General features: G+C 44.9%; 1 pseudogene across 1 annotated transcript; it reads right to left on the bottom strand.

Moving 5' to 3' along the window:
* Positions 1-244: 244 nt before the first annotated feature.
* LOC307060503 (cell division cycle-associated protein 7-like) lies at positions 245-1,976 on the bottom strand (annotated as a pseudogene). Its single transcript has 2 exons — positions 1,868-1,976; positions 245-1,060 (listed from the first exon to the last, which is right to left on the bottom strand). The product of its transcript is annotated as a cell division cycle-associated protein 7-like (transcript).
* Positions 1,977-8,007: the final 6,031 nt, after the last annotated feature.

Below are 8,007 nucleotides of genomic sequence, written 5' to 3'. Positions count from 1 at the left end.
GATGGCATGGGGTGAGGGGTAGGGGGGAAAGCAAAGGAGAAACTGTAGGAGGGCAGAGTACAGCTGGCACTATATCTCTGTGATGCTCAGACACACTTGCGTGTCTAATGATATTAACTTGATTTGCCTATAAGACACACTGATCATCAGAATTCTTAACTTGGCTTTCAATCACGTGACAAAATTGAAAAGTTTAACAAGGAAGGTTTGTGAAGTGGAAGGCAGGTAGTGGGTTTTCCAATTATTATGCTTGCATTTCAAACTCCTGTTTTAGACTTTTCAAGTAAGCGTGCACGTTCCCGAAGCTATGGTACTTGGCTAAGTACACGAGCACCCCTGTCGCACACCGCCCCTCTCCCTGCTGACAGAAGCTGCAGTTGCAGATCCCACAACGTGGTGAGCAGTGCCCGTTTGGGTCTAGCAGAGCATCCCTGACTTCTTCACCATAAACGGTTTCTAGGGCAGGGACCGCAGAACTGGCCTCGAACGCCCCAGCACTCTGGGTTTCTGCAGTTTGTCTTGGTATCGATAGTTTTCTGGCGGCACTGATGACAAGTCGATCCCAATGAGCGGTTATAGATCTTCTCTCCAGAGTTGTTGCAGATGTTGTCCAATTCTTCCCATGTGATTTCGTCCACGGGGCGAATATATAGGGAAGGGTCATGGAGCCGGGGCGATGACTTTGGGGCATGTCATTTTCGTTCATGTAGCCGGCCAGGGGCTTCCTATTTCTCACCAACATGTCCTCCTCCTCCCCTCCCCACTCCCCTCCCCCTCCCCCCCCCCTCCTCTGTAGGCAGGGCGCTGAGCCACCCAAGGACCTGGGATCTTGACCTGGTGAAAGGACGAGCTCTCTGCTCAGGGTTTCTCCTGCAGGATACACCTGGGAATGTGCGCCTTCGGGGTGTCTTTGGACGTGAACTGGTGTCTGGCAAGGAACGCCTTCCAGGGAAGGAGCCAGGGAAGCTTTCTAATTCTGACATTAGTTTTGCAAGCATTGCTTTGTTTCGCTTTATATTTAAAGCCCTTTTCTTCCAAAAATTCATGCCACTTTCGTCTTCTGAAACAGAATTGGAATCGGTCAAGGAATTCTCTGAGGGCTCGGGGTGGGGATGGGGCCGCTGCTCTTTTGCTGGCTGCTCCCCCGGTGTTTCTTTTCTTTTTCTTTTTAAAAATTTATTTTATTTATTTATTTATTTTTGGCTGCGTTGGGTCTTCGCTGCTGCGCATGGGCTTTCTGTAGTTGCGGAGAGCGGGGGCTACTCTTCGTTGTGGTGCACGGGCTTCTCATTGCGGAGCACGCGTGGGCTCTAGGCGCGCGGGCTTCAGTAGTTGTGGCACGCGGGCTCAGTAGTTGTGGCGCACGGGCTTAGCTGCTCCGCGGCATGTAGGATCTTCCCAGACAAGGGCTTGAACCCGTGTCCCCTACACTAGCAGGTGGATTCTCAACCACTGCGCCACCCCGGTGTTTCGAGTTGGGAACTTCATGGCCACCCGGAGAGGTCCGGAACGTCTTCCCTGACTTCGGTCCGACAGCCGCACGGTCTGCCCGCAGCCTCATTCCACCTCTGAGAAACCGCAAAACGATTCATCCTCTGAGTCGGTATGAAAAACACTGGCCAGTTCGTTAGTGACATCTGGCCTTGGTTTCTGTAAAAATCCACAGTGGTCTAACACATCTTGCACCTCACTTTCTGAAAAGCTGCAGAAAGATTCATTAGCAGAGTCCTCATAAAAAACATTTGCCGGTTCTTCACTGATAGCTGACCTGAATTTAGGTTTTGTGTTCGCAAAATTATCAGAAGCAAAGCTGTCACAACTGTCATCAGACGATGACAAGGTTTCCATGGAAATCAGCTTCACATACCTGAATATCTTGAAGTTCTTCTTTGCTCTGCCATCTTTTTGCAGCATGTGGCGAGTGTTGATGCTGGGGCCAGCTCTGGGAGCGGGGAGAGCCCAGCAGCCTCGCCCATCGCTGTCCCACCTCTCAGGGGGCGGAGCCCCAGCCGCGCGGGCCGGCGGGCGAGGTGCGCAGAGCCCGGGTGAAGGGCAGCTGTTTGTTTGTTTGGTTTTTTAAAATTAATTAATTAGTTAATCCATTAATTAATTAATCTTTGGCTGCCTTGGGTGTTCGTTGGGTAGCGTGGGCTTCGCATTGCAGTGGCTTCCTTCCTTGTGGAGCTCCGGCCTCTAGGCACGCAGGCTTCAGTAGTTGTGGCTCGTGGGCTCTAGAGCACAGGCTCAGTAGTTGTGGTGCACAGGCTTAGTTGTTCTGTGGCATGTGGGATCTTCCTGGACGAGGGCTCGAACCCGTGTCCCCTGCATTGGCAGGCTGGTTCTTAACCACTGCATTACCAGGGAAGTCCCCAGCTGTTCTTTTTTTTTTTTTTTTTTTTTTTTTTTTTTTTTTTTTTTTTTTTTTTTGTGGTACGCGGGCCTCTCACTGTTGTGGCCTCTCCCGTTGCGGAGCACAGGCTCCGGATGCGCAGGCTCAGCAGCCATGGCTCACGGGCCCAGCCGCTCCGCGGCATATGGGATCCTCCCAGACCGGGGCACGAACCCGTATCCCCTGCATCGGCAGGCGGACTCTCAACCACTGCGCCACCAGGGAGGCCCCCCAGCTGTTCTTTTTAAAAAGTTTTTCATGATTCAGTTTTAGTTGGCTGTATGTTTGTAGGAATTTATCCATTTCTTCTTAGGTTGTCCAATTTGTTGGCATATATTGTTCATAGTAGTTTCTTATGAACCTTTATGTGGTAATGTCTCCTCTTTCATTTAAAATTTTGTTTATTTGAGTCCTCTCTTTTTTTTTTCTTTTTCTTGGAAAGTTTAGCTATTGGTTTATTTATTTTATCTTTTCAAAAAAAACCCCACAGCTTTTAGTTTCATCGATCTTTTCTATTGATACAGAGCTGTTTCATCACCACAAAGATCTCCCTCATGCTACCCCTTTAAGGTCACATTCTTTACTTTTTAATTTTCTTTTACAAGTTTAAAAAGACACTTTTGAAAGATCCAGCCTTTTCTCAGTTGTGCTAAGAGGTCAAGGGAACTGATTTTGAGAGTACCCACCTTTCAGCCAGAGAAAGGGGGAGACTAGATAAATGATGGGGGATGGTGAAGTTGTGGTCACAGGAGCCACAGTGGAGGAACCCCAAAGGGGAGAACATAAACTTAAAGAGAGAGTGCCCTATTTTCTTCTTTCCTGCGGGTCCAGGTCCTGTTTGAAAAACCTCTTGTACTACAAGGGAATACAAATGACATAGAATACCAACAACTGTCAGCAAGGGGCTAGTTCTAACTTTAACCACCGTATTCTGTCTGACCTCCAAATAGGCTGTTTGCAGTCTCTGTCTTCCTTTATGTTTAGTGCGAAAGCAAATTATTTCTTTGGTCTTCACTGCTTGGGACTGAATTTGAAATATTTTTGGCACAATGCTCAGGTTTGTCTGGGCACCCTCTATTCATGGGTAAAATGAAAATGTTTCTTGATCTCTCTTGGACAGGAAGCAAGAAGAACCTAAGGTTTCCAACAAGAAAAAAAAAAAGAGGATGGTTAAAATAAAAATTCACAGAAGACAGGGACAAAAGCAAAAAAGTGCCTAAGTAGACAGTGGAGAGAAAACTCAGGATAAAATAAAAACAATCCTGGGATCACTGGAGACCAGGATCCCAAAGAAGCCCCAGAGGAGAGAATCTGGTCTTTTCATGGAACCAACCATGGCTCCCAATCTTTCCCTCCGCCACCCCACTGCTTGGCAATCACAAGTCTGTTCTCTATGTCTGTGAATCTGTTTCTGTTTCATAGATGTGTTCATTTGTGTCATATTTTAGATTCCACATATAAGTGATATCACATGGTATATATCTGTCTCTTTCTGACTTACTTCACTTAGTATGATGATCTCTAGTTACATCCATGTTGCTGCAAATGGCATTCTTTCATCCTTTTTTATGGCTGTAACTCTTTAATATTTATATGAGATTGCATGAGATACTATTGTATAAGATTTGTATGCGATTCTATTATTACCCCCATTTTATAGACAAAGAAACTGAGGCTCAGAGAGGTTAAGTAACTTGCTAAGCTACCATGGATAGAAAGTGGCCAGGTGGTTTAGCCCCAGAGCCAATTCCCTGAACTCTGGTGCCCTCCTGCTGCTCTCTCAATTGGTGACGGTATTTCCCCCCTGACAGCCTCCCTTTCACTGGGCCTTCCGTGACCCTCACTGCCACGTACAGCCCATCCTCCCCCTCTTTTCTAAGCCTCTCAGTTTTGAAGCTCGTGTCATCAGACTATCTTATGCACAGCTACTCATTGTTACAGTCACCTCCTGGGACCCACGTCATTCCCCTCATTTCTCAATGATCTTAGTTCCTGATTCACTGTCATTCTAACACTATTGCTGTCTTAATTTTTGGCAGTTTCAACATACAGATAGGTGACCCTTCTAAAACTGTGGCCCTGTGGTTCCATGAATCTTCTCCAATCTTATCTTCCACTCTACCTCAGCGACACACTCCCATGGTCGTGCCTAGATAGACCCTGTCATTACCAATACCTGCAATCTCTCCAGTAATCTCAACTTCACACACCCCATTCTTTTGCTATCACCTCCTATTCTTCCAGGTCTGTTCCTGTAGGGCCACACTTTCTATATACCATGACACCAGCAACCCTAATACATCAAATCTTCTGCATATTTTTTGCCCACCACCCACTTCGTGCTTGATCCCCTCTTTGCCTGGCTTAAATTCCATATAATAACTCACTTTCATACATTTTGGACTCCCTTGCTCTTCTACGGTTTCAATATATTCACTTGGCAAAATCGAATCTGTTTCCTCTGTGCCTGTATTGGTGCATCTGATAATGGCTGGGGGAAAACACATGACCGAGCTCATACAACTGTCTCACAGAAGTGAGAACAACTGTCTCACTTTTAAGTCATGATCTTGAATCTCAAGTGGGCCCTTATGCCCCCGGGTGATCAAAATTCCCTAACTTGTTCTGTCTTCCACTCTCCTGGATGACTATTTCATTCCTTCTCCTCTCTCCTCAAACCCCCAAATCCTTCTCTATCCACACTTTCAGCTGATGACCTTATTTTCTACTTGACCAAGACAAATGAAGAATTAAAAGAGAACGTCGACACATTCCTACCGCCACATCTACTGAAATGGAAGCATCTTAAACTCTGCTTGCCTGTTACCCTAGATAACATATCCATGCTTCCACCTGGATTCCATCTCACCCCTCCTCCACACATCATAATCATTTTCCCTCTCTATTATGAAATTCCCATCAGCATATAGACATGTTGCTATTTCCCTAATCTTTTTTTTTTTTTTTTTTTTTTTTTTTGCGGTATGCGGGCCTCTCACTGTTGTGGCCTCTCCCGTTGTGGAGTACAGGCTCCAGACGCGCAGGTTCAGTGGCCATGGCTCACGGGCCCAGCCGCTCCGCGGCATGTGGGATCTTCCCGGACCGGGGCACGAAACCGTGTCCCCTGCATCGGCGGGTGGACTCTCAACCACTGTGCCACCAGGGAAGCCCTCCTTAAAATTTTTTTAATTAAAAATTTTTTTTTTTTTTTTTTTTTTTTTTTTTTTTTTTTTTTGCGGTACGCGGGCCTCTCACTGTTGTGGCCTCTCCCCTTGTGGAGCACAGGCTCCGGAGCACAGGCTCAGTGGCCATGGCTCACGGGCCTAGCTGCTCTGCGGCATGTGGGATCTTCCCAGACCGGGGCACGAACCCGTGTCCCCTGCATCGGCAGGCGGACTCTCAACCACTGCGCCACCAGGGAAGCCCTAAAAATATTTGAATATAGCTCTGTGCCTGTTTTTTGGAATAGATAAAACATCTACATGGCTCAAAATTTTGAAAGATAGGAAGAGAATACATGATAACTTTTCTTCTCCCCCAGAGACCACAACCATTTCTTATATAACCTTCCAGCAATATTTTATACATATAAAGCAATATAAAACCACTCTTCTTTTTTATACAAATGGTAGTATTTTATATATACTGTTCTGCTTTTCATTTATCTTAGAGATTGAATGGCTACATTGTATTCCATTATTTGGATATTCCATAATTTACTTGAAACTTTGGTACCAGATCTTTCAGAATTCAGGATTCTAATACTTTGCTATTATGAACAATGCTGGGATGTCTAACCTTGTATACATAGGTCATTTAACTCATACGTGAGATATCTGTGGGAAAAATTCGTGGAAGTGGAATTGTGGGGTCAAAGGCATGTGGATTGGTAATTTTGATTACATGTTGCCAAATTGCTGTTTATAGAATTTGTACCAATTTACATTAAAAAAATGCATGAGTGTCTGTTTTCTCTATGTCTTCACCAATATAATATATTATCTTTGCCAATCTTACTGGTAAAAAGATAGTGTTTTAATTTAAATATTTTCCTAATTATGAGTTAGGTTAAGCCCCAAAGTCCAAAAGCAATTTGTATTTTTTTTTCTGTTAGTTTTCTATTCACAGAATATTGGTTTTGTCCTTATTTTTCTACTCCAGTGCACTTGAAGAATAAGATGCACATGACTTTGTGGGAAGAGAGTGGGAACCAGAAAGGTCAAAGCAGTCACTGGATTCTCCTGAGATCACATTTGATGATTACAATAAGGACCAGGGACTCAGAATCTTAAATTTGCCAGGAACCTTAGAAATAACATAGAATTGAATTTTTAAATTTTTACCATTTCCATCTCCTCCACCCACTGAACTCCTGCCTCCATTGGAGTCCTGAAGGTGTTTCATTTCTGAAAACATTTCTAACCATTCAAAGAACTGTAGGACTTCCCTGGTGGTGCAGTGGTTAAGAATCCGCCTGCTAATGCAGGGGACACGAGTTCGAGCCCTGGTCCAGGAAGATCCCACATACTGTGGAGCAACTAAGCCCATGCGCCACAACTACTGAGCCTGCGCTCTAGAGCCTGCAAGCCACAACTACTGAGCTCACATGCTGCAACTACTGGAGCCCGTGTGCCTAGAGCCCCAGCTCTGAAACAAGAGAAGCCACCGCAATGAGGAACCCATGCACCACAACGAAGAGAAGCCCCCACTCACCACAACTAGAGAAAGCCTAGGCGCAGCAACGAAGACCCAACAATGAAAACCCAACACAGCCAAAAATAAATAAATAAATAAATTTATTAAAAAAAAAAATCAAACTGCAATCAATGTATGCTCCTTAAATGTAACCCACACCACTTGTGTATGCTTTTGTGTAGACTATATGAGAAAACGTTTTCATTTCCACCTATACAAGTCCACAATCCTAACATCTAAAATGCTCTTAAAAACAGAAAGTGTTTTAATAAGTTTGGCATCAAAACTTATTTAGTAGCAAAACCTGACAGTAACTGGTGGGTCGTTGTCTAGAGCCGTCATCTATCTCACTTACTGTGAATATTCAAATGTTTTTCAGAATTATTCATCTGTGTTCTTACAGGGTGTTGCTGGGGCCATTACATTACATTACATAGATGGTATATTGCATTTCTGAAATCTGTAAAATCTTGAACATTGAAAGGCATTTAGCCTTGAGGGTGGCAGAGAAGGGATTGTGGACCCGCATTTGGGCTTAAAAACTCGTCATTACTTGGGAATGTTTTAACTCTGCCCTGGTCTTCTTGAATTCAGGCCTGTGTGAGTCAGCTCATGTAAAGTTGTTCAGACGTGTCCAGAAGAGTCAGTTGTGCAATAATCTCATGATAATATTCTACCATAAATACTTATAATGCTTATCCCAAGTTTTGGGTACTTCTCTGGCCTTTAAATATATCTTAAAGAATACAAATTATTTAAAAATATTGTTAGTGGGCTTCCCTGGTGGCGCAGTGGTTGAGAGTCTGCCTGTCGATGCAGGGGACACAGGTTCGTGCCCCGGTCCGGGAAGACCCCACATGCCGTGGAGCAGCTGGGCCCATGAGCCATGGCCGCTGAGCCTGCGCGTCCAGAGCCTGTGCTCC

The sequence above is a fragment of the Hyperoodon ampullatus genome (assembly GCF_949752795.1).
Source record: "Hyperoodon ampullatus genome assembly, chromosome: 11".
NCBI lineage: Eukaryota > Metazoa > Chordata > Mammalia > Artiodactyla > Ziphiidae > Hyperoodon > Hyperoodon ampullatus.
Note: the sequence above shows the minus strand (reverse complement) of the source record. Positions and strands in the feature narration are given on the sequence as shown.